Raw genomic sequence first — 18,882 nt, 5'->3', positions numbered from 1 at the left:
CAGACCCTCGCTAACCACAGACCCTCGCAAACCACAGACCCTCGCAAACCACAGACCCTTGCAAACCACAGACCCTCACTAACCACAGACCCTCGCTAACTACTGACCCTCACAAACTACAGACCCTCGCTAATCACAGACCCTCGCTAACCACAGACCCTCACTAACCACAGGCACTCGCTAACCACAGACACTCGCAAACTACAGACCCTCGCAATCCGCAGACACTCGCTTAACACAGGCCCTCGCAAACCACAGACCCTTGCTAATCAGAGACCCTCACTAATCAGAGACCTTCGCAAACCACAGACCCTCGCAAACCACAGACCCTCGCAAACCACAGACCCTCGCAAAATGCAGACCCTCGCAAACAACAGACCCTCGCAAACCACAGACCCTCGCAAATCACAGACCCTCGCAATACGCAGACCCTCGCAATACGCAGACCCTCAAAAACCACAGGCCCTCGCAAACCACAGGCCCTCGCAAACCACAGACCCTCGCTAATCGTAGACCCTCGCTAATCGCAGACCTTCGCTAATCGCAGACCCTCGCTAATCGCAGACCCTCGCAAACCGCAGACCCTCGCAAATCGCAGACCCTCGCTAATCGCAGACCCTCGCTAATCGCAGACCCTCGCTAAACGCAGACCCTCGCTAATCGCAGACCCTCGCTAATCGCAGACCCTAGCAAACCGCAGACCCTCGCAAACCGCAGACCCTCGCAAACCGCAGACCCTCGCTAATCGCAGACCCTCGCTCATCGCAGACCCTCGCTAATCGCAGACCCTCGCAAACCGCAGAACCTCGCAAACCGCAGACCCTCGCAAACCGCAGACCCTCGCAAACCACAGACCCTCGCAAACCACGGACCCTCGCTAATCACAGACCCTCACTAACCACAGAACCTCGCAAATCACAGAGCCTCGCTAACCACAGACCCTCGCTAACCACAGACCCTCGCAAAGCACAGACCCTCGCTAAACACAGACCCTCGCAAACTGCAGACCCTCGCAAGCAATAGACGCTCGCAAACCGCAGACCCTCGCTCATCGCAGACCCTCGCTAATCGCAGACCCTCGCTAATCGCAGACCCTCGCAAACCGCAGAACCTCGCAAACCGCAGACCCTCGCAAATCGCAGACCCTCGCAAACCACAGACCCTCGCTTAACAAAGACCCTCGCTAACCACAGACCCTCGCTAACCACAGACCCTCGCTAACCATAGACCCTCGCTAATCACAGACCCTCGCAAACCACAGACCCTCGCAATCCGCAGACCCTCACTAACCACAGACCCTCGCTAACCGCAGACCCTCGCTAATCACAGACCATCGCAAACCACAGACCCTCGCAATCCGCAGACCCTCGCTTAACACAGACCCTCGCTAACCACAGACCCTCGCTAACCACAGACCATCGCTAACCTCAGACCCTCGCTAACCTCAGACCCTCGCAAACCACAGACCCTCACTTAACACAGACCCTCGCTAAACACAGACCCTCGCAAACCACAGACCCTCGCTTAACACAGAACCTCGCTAACCACAGACCCTCGCTAATCAGAGACCCTCGCTAACCACAGACCCTCGCAAACCACAGACCCTCGCTAACCACAGACCCTCGCAAACCACAGACCCTCGCAAACCACAGGCCCTCGCAAAGCACAGACCCTCGCTTACCACAGACCCTCGCTAACCACAGACCCTCGCAAACCACAGACCCTCGCAAACCACAGACCCTCGCAAACCACAGACCCTCGCAAACCACAGACCCTCGCAAACCGCAGACCCTCGCAAACCGCAGACCCTCGCAAACCGCCTCGCAAACCACAGACCCTCGCAAACCACAGACCCTCGCAAACCACAGACCCTCGCTAACCACAGAACCTCTCTAACCACAGACCCTCGCTTAACACAGAACCTCTCTAACCACAGACCCTCACAAACCACAGACCCTCGCAAACTGCAGACCCTCACTAAACACGGACCCTCGCTACTCACAGACCCTCGCAAACTGCAGACCCTCGCTAAACACAGACCCTCGCGTAACACAGACCCTCGCTAACCACAGACCCTCGCTTACCACAGACCCTCGCTAACCACAGACCCTCGCAAACCACAGACCCTCGCAAACCACAGACCCTCGCAAACCACAGACCCTCGCAAACCACAGACCCTCGCAAACCGCAGACCCTCGCAAACCGCAGACCCTCACAAACCGCAGACCCTCGCAAACCACAGACCCTCGCAAACCACAGACCCTCGCAAACCACAGACCCTCGCTAACCACAGAACCTCTCTAACCACAGACCCTCGCTTAACACAGAACCTCTCTAACCACAGGCCCTCGCTTAACACAGGCCCTCGCAAACCACAGACCCTCACAAACCACAGACCCTCGCAAACTGCAGACCCTCGCTAAACACGGACCCTCGCTACTCACAGACCCTCGCAAATCACAGACACTCGCTAGCCACAGACCCTCGCAAACCACAGACTCTCGCTAATCACAGAACCTCGCTAACCACAGAACCTCGCTAACCACAGACCCTCGCAAATCACAGACCCTCGCAAACCACAGACTCACTAACCACAGACCCTCGCAAACCACAGACCCTCGCTTAACACAGGCCCTCGAAAACTACAGACCCTTGCAAACCACAGACCCTCGCAAAGCACAGACCCTCGCAAACTGCAGAGCCTCGCTAACCACAGAACCTCGCTAACCACAGACCTTCGCTAAACACAGGCCCTCGCAAACCAAAGACCCTCGCAAACTACAGACCCTCACAATCCGCAGACCCTCGCTAACCACAGACCCTCGCAAACCACAGACCCTTGCAAACCACAGACCCTCACTAACCACAGACCCTCGCTAACTACTGACCCTCACAAACTACAGACCCTCGCTAATCACAGACCCTCGCTAACCACAGACCCTCACTAAGCACAGACCCTCGCAAACCACAGACCCTCGTAAACCACAGACCCACACTAACCACAGACCCTCGCAAACCACAGACCCTCGCAAACCACAGGCCCTCGCGAAGCACAGACCTTCGCTAAACACAGACCCTCGCAAACCACTGACCCTCGCTAATCACAGACCCTCGCTAACCACAGACCCTCACTAACCAAAGACCCTCGCACACTACAGAACCTCGCAATCCGCAGACCCTCGCTAACCACAGGCCCTCGCAAACCACAGACCCTCGCAAAGCACAGACCCTCGCAAACCACAGACCCTCACTAATCGCAGACCCTCGCTAACCACAGACCCTCGCAAACCACAGACCCTCGCTAACCACAGACCCTCGCAAACCACAGACCCTCACTAATCGCAGACCCTCGCTAACCACAGACCCTCGCAAACCACAGACCCTCGCAAACCACAGACCCTCGCAAACCACAGACCCTCGCAAACCACAGACCCTCGCAAACCGCAGATCCTCGCAAACCGTAGACCCTCGCAAACCACAGACCCTCGCAAACCACAGACCCTCGCAAACCACAGACCCTCGCACACCACAGACCCTCGCTAACCACAGAACCTCTCTAACCACAGACCCTTGCTTAACACAGAACCCCTCTAACCACAGACCCTCGCTTAACACAGGCCCTCGCAAACCACCCTCACAAACCACAGACCCTCACAAACCACAGACCCTCGCAAACCGCAGACCCTCGCTAAACACAGACCCTCGCTACTCACAGACCCTCGCAAATCACAGACACTCGCTAGCCACAGACCCTCGCAAACCACAGACTCTCGCTAATCACAGAACCTCGCTAACCACAGACCCTCGCTAACCACAGACCCTCGCAAATCACAGACCCTCGCAAACCACAGACTCACTAACCACAGACCCTCGCAAACCACAGACCCTCGCTTAACACAGGCCCTCGAAAACTACAGACCCTTGCAAACCACAGACCCTCGCAAAGCACAGACCCTCGCAAACTGCAGAGCCTCGCTAACCACAGAACCTCGCTAACCACAGACCTTCGCTAAACACAGGCCCTCGCAAACCAAAGACCCTCGCAAACTACAGACCCTCACAATCCGCAGAGCCTCGCTAACCACAGAACCTCGCTAACCACAGACCTTCGCTAAACGCAGGCCCTCGCAAACCAAAGACCCTCGCAAACTACAGACCCTCACAATCCGCAGACCCTCGCTAACCACAGACCCTCGCAAACCACAGACCCTCGCAAACCACAGACCCTCGCAAACCACAGACCCTTGCAAACCTCAGACCCTCACTAACCACAGACCCTCGCTAACTACTGACCCTCACAAACTACAGACCCTCGCTAATCACAGACCCTCGCTAACCACAGACCCTCACTAAGCACAGACCCTCGCAAAACACAGACCCTCGCAAACCACAGACCCACACTAACCACAGACCCTCGCAAACCACAGACCCTCGCAAACCACAGGCCCTCGCGAAGCACAGACCTTCGCTAAACACAGACCCTCGCAAACCACTGACCCTCGCTAATCACAGACCCTCGCTAACCACAGACCCTCACTAACCAAAGGCCCTCGCACACTACAGAACCTCGCAATCCGCAGACCCTCGCTAACCACAGGCCCTCGCAAACCACAGACCCTCGCAAAGCACAGACCCTCGCAAACCACAGACCCTCACTAATCGCAGACCCTCGCTAACCACAGACCCTCGCAAACCACAGACCCTCGCTAACCACAGACCCTCGCAAACCACAGACCCTCGCAAACCACAGACCCTCGCTAATCACAGACCCTCGCTAGCCACATACCCTTGCTAACCACAGACCTTCGCAAACCACAGACCCTCATAAACTACAGACCCTCGCTAATCACAGACCCTCGCTAACCACAGACCCTCGCTAACCACAGACCCTCGTAAACCACAGGCCCTCGCTAACCACAGACCCTCGCTAACCACAGACCCTCGCAAACCACAGACCCTCGCAAACCACAGACCCTTGCAAACCACAGACCCTCGCAAACCACAGACCCTCACTAATCGCAGACCCTCGCTAACCACAGACCCTCGCTAATCACAGACCCTCGCAAAGCACAGACCCTCACTAACTACAGACCCTCGCTAATCACAGAGCCACGCTAACCACAGACCCTCACTAACCACAGGCCCTCGCAAACCACAGACCCTCACAAACCACAGACCCTCACTAACCACAGACCCTCGCTAACCACAGACCCTCACAAACCACAGACCCTCACTAACCACAGACCCTCGCTAACAACAGACCCTCACAAACTACAGACCCTCGCTAATCACAGACCCTCGCTAACCACAGACCCTCACTAACCACAGGCCCTCGCAAACGACAGACCCTCGCTAACCACAGACCCTCACAAACTACAGACCCTCGCTAATCACAGACCCTCGCTAACCACAGACCCTCACTAACCACAGGCCCTCACTAACCACAGGCCCTCGCTAACAACAGACCCTCGCCAACCACAGACCCTCGCTAACCACAGACACTCGCAAACCACCCTCACAAACCACAGACCCTCACTAACCACAGACGCTCGCTAACAACAGACCCTCACAAACCAGACCCTCGCAAACCACAGACCCTCACTAACCACCCTCACAAACCACAGACCCTCGCTAACCACAGACCCTCACTAACCACAGACCCTCGCTAACAACAGACCCTCACTAACCACAGACCCTCGCTAACCACAGACCCTCACTAACCACCCTCACAAACCACAGACCCTCGCTAACCACAGACCCTCACTAACCACAGACCCTCGCAAGCCACAGACCCTCGCTAACCACAGACCCTCGCAAACCACCCTCACAAACCACAGACCCTCACTAACCACAGACCCTCGCTAACCACAAACCTTCGCAAACCACCCTCACAAACCACAGACCCTCACTAACCACAGACCCTCGCTAACCACAGACCCTCACAAGCCACAGACCCTCACAAGCCACAGACCCTCGCTAACCACAGACCCTCGCCAACCACAGACCCTCACAAGCCACAGACCCTCGCTAGCCACAGACCCTTGCTAACCACAGACCCTCGCAAACTGTAATTTTAACTCAGGTCTGAGCGGGGAAACAACCTGGAATTAAAATCAGAGGTCTGTTCTGCATCAGGACTTTCATTACTCTTACACTTTTTTTGGGGGGCTGTTGGGGGATCAGCATCGGAGACCACACTCACAGGTGATCGCTCGCTCGCTGTTTCACAGAGAGGGCTTTCACCTGGCCAGGTAGCAATGTATGTGCCCAGGGATAGAGCAGAGAATGCTATTCACTTGATTCAAGCTGACTGGTGTGATCACAATCCCTCGTAATCCTCTTTTACTTCATTAGACTGTGACATAGAATAATCATAGAATCTAACAGCACAGAAGGGGACCAGTCGACCCATCGTGCCTGTGCCGGCTCTTCGAAAGAGCTGTCCGATGTAGTCCCACACCCCAGCTTTCTCCCCATAACCCTGCAAATTAGTCCTCTTCAAGTACATGTCCAATTGCCTTTTGAAAGTTCCTATGGAATCTGCTTCCACCGCCCTTCAGGTAGTGTGTTCCAGATCACAGCAACCCCCAGTGTGAATAAAAATTCCAATTATTTCCCCTCTAGTTCTTTTGCCAATTACTTTAAATAAATGACCTCTGGTTACCGACCCACTTGTCAGAGGAAACGGATTCTCCCTACTTGCTCTGTCAAAACGCCTCACAATTTTGAACACCTCCATCAAATCTCCCCTTAATCTTCCCTGCTCTAAGGAGCACAATCCTAGCTTCTCCAGTCTATCCATGTAACTGAAGTCCCTCATAAGAACATAAGAATTAGGAGCAGGAGTCGGCCATTCGGCCCCTCGAGCCTGCTCCACCATTCAATAAGATCATGGCTGATCTTCTACCTCATCTCCACTTTCCTGCACTATCCCCATATCCTTTGATTTCCTTAATAGTCAAAAATCTATCACTCATTCAAAAATCTATCGGTCAGTGTTCATCCTTGGTGTCATCCTGGTAAACCTTGTCTGTGCCCTTGACATCCTTGACGTAGGCCTGAAATTGCCAACCACATATTTTTTAAATATTTGTTTATGGGATGTGGACATCGCTGGCAAGGCCAGCATTTATTGCCTGGCCCGAATTGCCCTGGAGAAGGCGGTGGTGAGCCACCTTCTTGAACAGCTGCAGTCCATGTGGTGAAGGTGCTCCCACAGTGCTGTTAGGGAGGGAGTTCCAGGATTTTGACCCAGCGACGATGAAGGATCGGCGATATATTTCCAAGTCAGGATGGTGTGTGACTTGGAGGGGAACTTGGAGGTGATGGTGTTCCCCTGCGCCTGCTGCCCTTGTCCTTCTAGGTGGAAGAGGTCGCGGGTTTGGGAGGTGCTGCCGAAGAAGCCTTGGCGAGTTGTTGCACTGCATCTTGTAGATGGTACACACAGCAGCCACGGTGCACCGGTGGTGGAGGGAGTGAATGTTTAAGGTGGTGGATGGGGTGCCAATCAAGCGGGCTGCTTTGTCCTGGATGGTGTCGAGCTCCTTGAGTGTTGTTGGAGCTGCACTCATCCAGGCAAGTGGAGAGTATTCCATCACACTCCTGACTTGTGCCTTGTAGATGGTGGAAAGGCTTTGGGGAGTCAGGAGGTGAGACACTCACCGCAGAATACCTAGCCTCTGACCTGCTCTTGTTGCCACAGTATTTATGTGGCTGGTCCAGTTAAGTTTCTGGTCACTGGTGACCCCCAGGGAGTTAAGCAGTTAAAGAAGAAGTGAAAAAATGTGAGTGAAAAACTTGGCACGTGTAGCGCCCGTTTTTTTTGTGCTACAAGTGCCGTTTTGTGCTGGAAATGGCGTCCGCGCCGCACACGCACGCTTGTGGTGCGTGCCGCACTGGACGCCATCTTGGCAAGGGCGGTAGGGCGGGTGTTGGGAGCAAACAGGTGGTTATGACTGCAATGTACATAATGTTCTTACATCCCAGCCCTTCTATTTTCCCCCTCCACAGATTCTCTCTTGCCTGACTATCTCTTCGAAATGGACTCTCTAATTTGAAGGAGGCAAGTTGAGAAATACTTTCCAAAAAGTAACCTGACTAAGCTAACTTAAATAACTGAGAGTTATTTAAAACTCTCAAAAGAGCAATCAGCCAAATATATATATTACAGAGAGTACAGTGTAGAAATATCCCAACAGGTCCATGCCGGTGTTTATGCTCCACACGAGCCTCCTCCCCAACCCTACTTCATCTAAACCCATCAACATATCCTTCTATTCCTGTCCCTCATGTGTTTATCTAGCTTCCTCATGAATGCATCGATACTATTCGCCTCAACCACTCCCTGTGGTAGCGAGTTCCACATTCTCACCACTCTCTGGGTAAAGAAGTTTCTCCCTATTGGATTTATTAGTCTCACCCGCCAGTGGAAACAGCTGCTCATTATATATATAGTATAATATAATCTCAGATATTCCCATTAGGTGCCTACCCTACATCCTTAGATCCCCAGCTGAGACAAGGGACTCTTTGCAGTTACTGCATCAAAACACACTAAGACTTTTCATAGAATCATAGAGATTTACAGCACGGAAGGAGGCCATTTCGGCCCATCATGTCCGTGCCGGCCAACAAAGAGCTATCCAGCCTAATCCCACTTCCCAGCTCTTGGTCCGTAGCCCTGCAGGTTAGAGCATCCCAAGTGTACACCCAAGTACTTTTTAAATGTGGTTAGGGTTCCTGCCTCTACCACCCTTTCAGGCAGTGAGTTCCAGACCCCCACAACCCTCTGGGTGAAGAAATTTCCCCTCAAATCCCCTCTAAACCTTCCCCCAATTACTTTAAATCTGTGCCCCCTGGTTTTTGACCACTCTGCTAAGGGAAATAGGTCCTTTCTATCCACTTTATCTAGGCCCCTCATAATTTTATACACCTCAATAAAGTCTCCCCTCAGCCTCCTCTGTTCCAAGGAAAACAGACCCAGCCTATCCAGTCTTTCCTCATAGCTAAGATTCTCTACTCCCGGCTGTAGTGTATGTGCCTTTAAGTCAGAACTACTTTTACAGCTCCTGTATACTGTAGTACCGGCAGTGACCACACCTGTATATAAGCTTTGCGCATGCCTCTGTACCCCAGTCTTGAGACTACCCTCCTCCAGTAAAGACCTGTTTATTGTTAACGTAAAGCATCCGTGTGATTATTTAATAACAGCATATCCACTGAACCACGGATCCAACAGTGGCGACGAGTGTCGATTCGAATCTACCTGCAACATAAAAAAATAAAAAATAGTCGAGGCCAGGAACACGGGCGTCGACCACGAGCAACCGCCCAGCAGTCAGGCAGAGATTGAACTTCGCAGGGGAGGCTGTGGAGAGCCGGGCTATGTTCCCCAGCCACGATGAGCAGCAAGAGACCGACGACAGGTCCAGCGCAGACCCTTCCCGAGCAGCGGCGGCTGGAGCCGACCGACGGCGGAGAGAAAGCCGAGCAGCGTCGATGGGGTAAGACAGAGGGTGCAGAGCGCAGGGCGCAGCCTGGGGTTGAACACCGAGCGGCGTCGAGAAAAAGAAAACAAACCGGAGAGAGAGAGGGTAGAGAAACAGCCGGGTTCTAGACTGAGCGGCATCGAAAAATATAAAACGAAGAATGCGCAGAGCACAGCCAGGGCTCACGGGCTGAACAGGGTCCGCGGGGCGAAGAAAGGGGAGCGCGGGAGATGCCATTGAGCCATGGAGAAGAAGAAAGAGCGCGGGAGACGCCATTTTTAGAAGCCGCAGCGGAGAAGAAGGGTGAGCGCGGGAAGGAAGGAAAGCGCAGGAGATGCCATTTTGTGCCAGCGGAGAAGAAGGGGAAGCGCAGGAGGAGCCATTTTTGACAGTTAACTCACACCCAAGGGTGCCGAAGAGTGGCAGTATCTCTACGTTCGACAATGAAGTCGAAGATTGGGCGACATATGTTGAACGTATTGAGGTGTACTGCAGGGCAAATGAAGTGCCAGATGCTAATAAAGCACTGGTTCTGTTAAATTCCATGGGTGCAAAAACTTATGGGTTACTGCAAAATCTAATAACCCCAGAGAAGCCGGTAAACAAGAATTTTGAAAGCATAGTAGATATCCTACAGGACCACTTAAACCCCACACCACTGCTGATAGCAGAATGATTTAAGTTCCATAAAAGGAACCAACACAAAGACGAAAGCAATGCTGAGTACCTAACGGAACTGCACAAGCTATCAAAACACTGCCAGTTTGGAGCGGGACTAGCAGATATGTTAAGGGACAAGTTTGTGTGTGGGCTACAAAGTGAAGGAACCCAGAAACAGCTTCTACCAGAAAAGGACCTTACGCTGGACAAAGCTTTCAGTATGGCAGTATCACACGAAGCAGCCGCAAGGGGCGCTGCAGAGATACAACGGAGACCGCAAGAATATGGCACCAATGAAATGTCCTATGGAACAGGGAAGTGCTATCGCTGCGGCAGAACAACACATGACCAGAAAGATTGTTGGTTCAAGGACCAAGTGTGCAGACAGTGTGGGAAAGCAGAACACATAGCAAGAGTCTGCAGGTCTGGGAAGAAAACCAACAGTAAGAAATCTCCACAGGAGAAGTACAAAAAGGTACACCAGGTGATGGACAGTGGTTCAGACGAACAGAAAAGTGACACAGACTCTGGAATCAAGGAGCTGGGTTGTCTGAAACTACATAAGGTAACAGAAATGGAGGATCACCAGACTATCTGGGTTACACTCAAGATAGACGGAGTCCAAGTGAAAATGGAATTGAACACAGGGTCAACGCTAACAGTCATAAATCAAAGAGACTACAAGCGGCTATTTTCACACATACCCTTGAAAGCTACAGAGATTGTCTTGAAGACGTATACGGGGCAAAAAGTCTACCCCAAAGGTAAAATAAGGGTGAAAGTGACATATAAAGGCCAGGAAATACCTAAAATGGATATATATGTATTGCCAGATGGAGGACCACCACTGCTAGGACATGAATGGATCCGGAAGATACAATTAGATTGGCATTCCATACAGCACTGAAGGTTGAGGCCAAAAAGGATGACGACGTCACACCTGGACGACTGTCAAAAATGCTAACTGACGCAAAAGAACTGTTCCAGGAGGGACTAGTGTAGAAGTGCCTTACTTCTTAGCTCTGGGTAATGACTCAATACACACTTGGATTCGTCAGACGGACAGGCCTTTTATTTAACTTGCAAGGGGAATCAGTACCTCCACTCAAGGGGTGAGGCTACTATTCCAATGATACAGCGTGAGCGTACTATATTTATACAGTGTAACAAACAAGTTTGATTGACATTCCTTTGTTCCTCTATCAGGATACATTTTAGATTAATCATCAGGTAGAAATAACATATTGACAGAAGGATCCTGGACACATAAGTCAACGGTTAAGATATAACAGGATATGAATCGTGTAACCGGAGGTCCTCCTTAATCTTAATCATGTACAAGTTATTAAGTCACTGGGTACTTCAAATGAAACCCATTGTTTCACTTCTACATTCTCATTAGGTGGGCAGACATCTGTTCTTGGCTGTAATCCAAGTACGTGCAATAGCTCTAGTTACACATCGACTCTTGACCGGTGTCAAGTCTGAAAACTTATACCTAGCAAGCACCTGAAATTAACCCCTTATAATATGTAGATTTCCTCATTCCCCCCTTTTGTCCTTTCTAAGGACAATTTATTTCGCTAAGTTTAAGAAATTCTACATCAAAGGTCTCACCCTTAATATCCTCATATTCAGATATCATTGGTACTGGAGGAGTTGACGTTAATGAGGAAAGGACTTTTGTACACAATAATTTTAAACAACCAATCAATAAACTAATTAAAATTATAATCATCACAATTGCAATTAAGACTTCCAAAATTTGCTTTCCTAATGCTCCTCCCCCATCCTGAAATCCAATCCCACATGGACCACGGTTCAGGTTGACGTAGTTTCTCTACAGCCTCCTTTTATGTGGTTTACCAGGTTGGTGATATTTTCTGAGTTATCTGGAATATAGGTGCAACATTTGGTTTTTATGATTGCACATGTGCCCCCTTCTTTTGCCAACAAATAGTCCAGAGCCATGCAGTTTTGTAAAGCAACAGTGCGCAAAGCCACCATTTCTGCGTTTACATCACTAAGAGCATCAGCAGTATCATTGGCTATTTGTTCCAACACTGCTGCCATGCTTATAGATTCTCTTGCTAGCTTCCCTGTTCCATACCAGGGAAATGCTATAGCAAAGAACCTTTCAGTTTCTGTAATGGCTCGTTTTACTCGTGTCCCAGGGTGGCTATCCAAAGATGAAATATGATGTATATAGGGCACTACATATCCCAAATAACATGACCCAGTCCAATTTTGTGGTAACCAAGGGTATGCACTAATAGACTCTCTGGATTCCTTCGATTATCATATTGGGGATGAAACCACCCTTCAAATTTTATAAGGTTGTATCCTGCATCTTTCTATTCATTTTCCAACTGATCTGGGTTTAAACTATTTTGGGTCTGAAATGTACTGGCTGCCTCCTTATTCCAGGTGGTATTAGACTGTAATAACCACCCTACCATCTCTTTTATTTCGAAGGGAATGGGCCTTAGAGGTATTCCACCCTCTGCATGCACAGGGATGTGGCTGCATATCCAGCATTTGGCAAGGTTCTGTCTTTTAGCGTACAGATAACTTGATGATAGTTATGAAAAGGATTATCACAAAACATTGACTTAGCTGTCAGGGCCAGTCCTCCCCTTGAATTACCATTGCAGATAACCCCTCCGTTCGCAGTTTTGTCACTTGGTAATACAGTATCACGGCATGTGACCCATAGCTTATCAAGCTTCTGTCCACTATCTTCTTCTACTATCTTATTCTGCCTAATCCTAAGACTCAGGGGTTGATACGGGGGTACCTGCATAGTGTGATCCTGAAGCTGAACCTTCATAGTCTCGTTATAGCATATAATATAAAAGAAATCACTGTTTAAAAGTACACATTCTTCTATGCATGGTTTGCCCTTCAGGGGATCTGATAAATCAATATGGCAGTTTCAATTATCGTTAACAAAGGGGACAGTCTTATTAGAGTCCAAATCCAGTTCATCTTGGCAGTGTATCATCTTCAACTGATGCCTTCTTACAATGGGACACGTGTATCCATGTTGGTCGCTCCTTTACTTTTACAGCGGTGTTTGTGGTCAGGAGTACTTGGAAGGGTCCCTCAAATCTGGGTTGAAGGCCATTCTTTCGCTTGAAGATTTTTATGTAGACGTTATCTACTGGCTCGAAAGTATGGCACTTTCCTTCAGCGGGATCGACCTGGGCTTCCTTCACCTGTTGATGGAAACTAGAAATACATTTGGTTAGTGCAATGCAATAACTCAACATATCTTCCTCCATTTTATGAATGTCCATTTATTTAGCTGTTAAAGGTGCCGAAAAGGGCAATCTTTGTGGTCTTCCCATGACGATCTCGTGAGGCAACAATCCTGTAGTTCTGTTGGTAGCAGACCGCATTGTCATTAAAGCTATGGGTAACAAATCAACCCATTTAAGTCCAGTTTCTTTACACAGTTTTGCAAGCTTGTTTTTCAGCATCCCGTTATATCTTTCCACTAGTCCAGCCGACTGTGGATGATAACTGCAATGGAGGTGCTGGTTAATCTGTAAGGCTTTGCATAGTTCCTTAATCACTGTTCCCATAAAATGGGACCCATTGTCACTTGACAGTTTTGCTGGTATCCCAAAGCGCGGTACAATGTCCTTCAATAAACATTTAGCAACAGTAGTGGCGTCACTCTTTCTACAAGGAAACGCTTCAATCCATCTTGAAAACATATCAACAATAACTAATACATATTTAAAGCTCATACACACAGGTAGTTCAATAAAATCCATTTGCAAGTGTACAAAAGGACCCATGGGGTTTGGATGGGATGCGGGCTGTACCTTCTTTATTTTTTTTCCTGCATTCATTGTCTGGCAGATAATACAATTTTCACATATTTGTTTTGCCAACTTTGAGATTCCTGGTGCATACCAGGTCTTGAGGATATAGTCCGCCATCCCCCTTTTGCCCGCATGGGTGAATTTATGAACACATCGGGCAATTGGTGATAGTAATGATTTGGGTGCCACCATGCGGCCGTCATGATGAACCCATAAGCCGTCAGTGTTTTTTAAAACAATGATTAACAACCCATTCCTTTACTTCATCAGAACTGGCCCTATCTTGATGGGTCAGCACATCATCTAAGGATGGGGGCTGCGGTATCTCTGGCTTTTCCCTAACAGGGAAGGCTGAAACTTGTCGTTCAGTACTTGATATAGCTACTGACTTAGCAGCGCTATCTGCAGCAGCGTTTCCAAGTGCAACCTTGTCCAAATGCCCCATGTGCGCTTGGCACTTAATAATTGCAATCTGTTTACGTCTCTGAATAGCTAGTAAAAGATTTTGCACTTCTTGTGCATTTTTAATCTGGGTTCCCGTGGAAGTCAGGTAACCGCGAATTTTCCAAATTTGTCATGCTCATGTCTGGTTATTTCTGAATAGTTCAATATCCATTGTCTACAATAGCCAGTCATTCCTAGAAAATGCTTCATTTCTCTTTTAGTTTTTGGCAACGATGTGTTGCAAACGACCTTTATTCTATCCGGCGTTAACTCCCTGTTTTAACAATGATTCCATCACTGGCTCAATTCCTTTTTCTGCTTTCTCTGACAATGGATACTGTGACCTTTTGGGTAATGGTGCAGCTGGATTAATTGTAACTTTATAGGGCTGTGCAGTCTAATAGTTAGGAGGTATTTTAAATTAAAAAACGGCTGATAATCTTGTCCTGTTTTGTCATAGCAGGCCGTGCAGTGCAATTTTGGATGCCATTTCCCTAGTTTCAGGGATTCCTGGTATTGTTTTATGGAGCTTGTAATGAATCCCCACGCTCCTAACAGACTGACAAGTTTGGGACTCAAACTTGGGTCGGGAATTTCCCATGCGTAAAGAACAGGGTGTTTTATTTCTGTTACTGGGTACGCATATGCCTTATCTACTTGGATTTCTACTGTTACTCCTGATGCGGAGCAAATGATTGTAGCATTCATTTTGCACAGCAAGTCTCTTCCACATAAATTCATAGAGACATCTCCTGATAACAGAAAGGAGTGTTCTTCCTCAAATTCTTCTACTTTTACTGTGAGGGGAGTCAATTGATTCAAGCATTGTAGTATTCCAGCCAATCCAGCTATCGGAGTCTTTTTCCCATTAATAGGCATTCCTTCAGAATATCCTTTCCCTAACACCGAAAAGGTTGCTCCTGTATCTACTAAAATGACATAGGTCTCCCAGCTATTTGCATTTTAATTTCAAGTTCGCTGTGTGAATTTAAAGAAACAACGGGCATTTGGTGGTCTGTGGCGCCTGGGGCTGCTGGTGTCAGTCAGTAATTCTGATCTCTATTTCTCCTAAATCCCTGTCCGTTTGTAGGGTAACCTCCTGACTGGTCCGAAAAAGGGTTATGGACAGTGAAATTAGGACCTTTATTCTCTAACGGAGGTCCATTATTGGAGGTTTTGTTCTGACGATTTTTCACAGGGCATTGGTTTGCCCAATGTCCGGGTTGTCCGCAATTGTAACAATTACCAGATCGTCCATACCCTCTTACTCTACCACGTCTTCCTCTATATTCCCCTCTATTCATCCTTCTATAGTTACCTTGTTATCCTACCATAATAGAGGAGAAAGGTGTTTCTTCAGGGTAATTTTTTTTTTCTGACTCAACAAACATAGAGGCAGTCTTTTTATCTGGCTGTTCTCTATTTCTCTCTTGTCCGTTAAACATTTCTCGAGGCAAGTAATTCTTTCTATGTTAAATGACTATCTGAGGGAAAGGGTCTAGTCTTATTTACAGTCCATTTGGACCAATTTGGTAGGTGATCAATGGATGATTGACCAGTTCTTTAACATAAAGGCTGCTGGCGTGCCTTTCTCGGGTGGCTTACTGGCGCTAGCACTCATTTTAGCAGTTTAAATGGTTCACTTAAAACAATCTAAACTCCCGTGACAATCCATGATCTGCGTTGTACGCCCCTACAGATCAGATTAATAAACTATACATACATATAAAACTCGAGGGTTCTCAACCCTCGTGGAAGGTATTTCTAACTGGGGAAAATACTGAATCCACAATAGCTTAGTGGATCATGTAAAAGACATCACTATTTTCTCAACCATACATTCCGCCGCGGGACTCACTTCCCCGGCTTGGGTCTTTTCCAACCCCTTCTGCAGTTTTTTTTTCAGCTTAAATATTTTAGTTAAAACATACAACAATTCCGTAACACTCTATGATCTGCGTGGGACGCCCCTACAGATCAGACATGACTAAACATTAATACATATAACAATAAACAATAAACAATACACTTGTTAAACAACAACCAAAGTGTTACTAAATCCCCAACCTATGCAGCCTTACTGGACAAAGCTGCAAAGTTGATTGATAATAACAAGTAGTTAAATACTCACTCTCATAAACATTAAACATTGACACTGTGTTTCAGACAACCGCCCACTCTTCTCTCTTTTTTTTACCCTATTCCCTTTAGCCAAATCTTTAGCAAAAAGGGCCTTCAATTTGTCCCAGCTAACTTCAAGCTCTTCTCTCCTTCTACCCTACTCCCTTTAGCCAAATCTTTAGCAAAAAGGGCCTTCAATTTGTCCCAGCTAACTTCAAGCTCTTCTCTCCTTCTACCCTACTCCCTTTAGCCAAATCTTTAGCAAAAAGGGCCTTCAATTTGTCCCAGCTAACTTCAAGCTGGAACCTTGCTAGTTCAATTTCCAGTAAATCGCTAGCTCCTTAGTTAATCAAATTCCTGACTTAACCTTCTCTCTCAGCAAGCTGGAACCTTGCTAGTTCAATTTCCAATAAATCGCTAGCTCCTTAGTTAATCAAATTCCTGACTTAACCTTCTCTCTCAGCAAGCTGGAACCTTGCTAGTTCAATTTCCAATAAATCGCTAGCTCCTTAGTTAATCAAATTCCTGACTTAACCTTCTCTCTCTGGTACCTTTATACAGTCCTTTTCTGCACGATCCTGTTCGCAGGGCGTCAGCGCCTCATGGCTGGTCCTCTATTCCGTTTCTGAAAGGGAAGCAGTCACAACGGCAGTTTAACCTCCGAACCTTGTGAGTCAATTACCCGATGGCAGTACTGTCCAATGGAATAAACAGACTATGCGCAGCTATGCTTCTGGCAGGGAAAGTCCCAAAAATGTGGCAAAACACCACCTTCGGCCGATGGGATTTTCCCAACCGAGCAACGTACTCGGCGTCTGTTAACTCACCAATTGGTACAGCAAGCCATCTCGGTGGAACCTCCAAATTGTAGAAGTGCCTTACTTCTTAGCTCTGGGTAATGACTCAATACACACTTGGATTCGTCAGACGGACAGGCCTTTTATTTAACTTGCAAGGGGAATCAGTACCTCCACTCAAGGGGTGAGGCTACTATTCCAATGATACAGCGTGAGCGTACTATATTTATACAGTGTAACAAACAAGTTTGATTGACATTCCTTTGTTCCTCTATCAGGATACATTTTAGATTAATCATCAGGTAGAAATAACATATTGACAGAAGGATCCTGGACACATAAGTCAACGGTTAAGATATAACAGGATATGAATCGTGTAACCGGAGGTCCTCCTTAATCTTAATCATGTACAAGTTATTAAGTCACTGGGTACTTCAAATGAAACCCATTGTTTCACTTCTACATTCTCATTAGGTGGGCAGACATCTGTTCTTGGCTGTAATCCAAGTACGTGCAATAGCTCTAGTTACACATCGACTCTTGACCGGTGTCAAGTCTGAAAACTTATACCTAGCAAGCACCTGAAATTAACCCCTTATAATATGTAGATTTCCTCATTAGGAACACTAAAAGGAATAACAGCAACGATTAAAATAGAGGAAAATGCAAGCCCAAAGTTTCTGAAGGTCAGACCAGTGCCTTATGCAATCAGACCAGCTGTTGAAGCAGAGCTGGAATGGTTGGAACATTCAGGAGTACTGTCCAAAGTGGACTGGAGCAAGTGGGCTACACCCATCATTCCTGTAATGAAGAGGTCGTTGAGTAATACGCCTGGGGAACCAAAGAAGGTCCGCATCTGTGGGGATTTTAAGGTGACAGTGAACCCAGTCATTCACACGGGACAATATCCGCTTCCACGAATTGAGGATATTTTCGCCTCGCTATCTGGAGGTAAACGCTTCACCAAAATTGATCTAGCCCAGGCGTACTTGCAAATGGAGGTAGAAGAAGCCTCGAAACAATACCTTACGATCAACACTCATAAAGGTCTCTATCAATACAACCGGTTGGTGTTTGGAGTAGCCTCGGCTCCGGCTATCTGGCAAAGGGCGATGGATCAGGTCCTGCAAGGGATTCCAGGGACCCAGTGTTATTTGGACGACATCTTGGTCACGGGCGAAAATGGCGGTGATCACCTCGCCAACTTGGAGAAGGTGCTCACCAGATTAAAGGAGTATGGGCTACGAGCTAATCGCCACAAGTGCGAGTTTTTCCAGAAACAGATCTCGTATTGTGGCCACGTCATCGATGAAGAAGGGTTACATAAGTCCCCTGACAAGATTGAGGCAGTAGTCAAGGCTCCAGCACCGGAAAATGTGTCACAACTGAGGTCGTTCCTCGGGCTGGTAAACTACTACCACAAGTTCTTACCAAATTTGTCTACGGTATTACACCCACTGAACACCCTACTGCAAACAGGGGTACCATGGAAGTGGGATGACAAACGTAGATGAGCTTTCCAGAAGTGTAAAGAATTGA

General features: G+C 48.2%; 1 long non-coding RNA gene across 1 annotated transcript; it reads right to left on the bottom strand.

The window, feature by feature from the left end:
- Positions 1-11,198: 11,198 nt before the first annotated feature.
- On the bottom strand, positions 11,199-17,957 carry LOC147095701 (uncharacterized). The gene is made up of 2 exons (XR_015074817.1): positions 17,098-17,957; positions 11,199-13,379 (listed from the first exon to the last, which is right to left on the bottom strand). It is a non-coding gene; the product is annotated as an uncharacterized LOC147095701 (long non-coding RNA).
- Positions 17,958-18,882: the final 925 nt, after the last annotated feature.

The sequence above is a fragment of the Somniosus microcephalus genome, unplaced genomic scaffold (genome assembly GCF_052327205.1).
Source record: "Somniosus microcephalus isolate GS21.2 unplaced genomic scaffold, FLI_Smic_1.0 unresolved_chr1, whole genome shotgun sequence".
NCBI lineage: Eukaryota > Metazoa > Chordata > Chondrichthyes > Squaliformes > Somniosidae > Somniosus > Somniosus microcephalus.
Note: the sequence above shows the minus strand (reverse complement) of the source record. Positions and strands in the feature narration are given on the sequence as shown.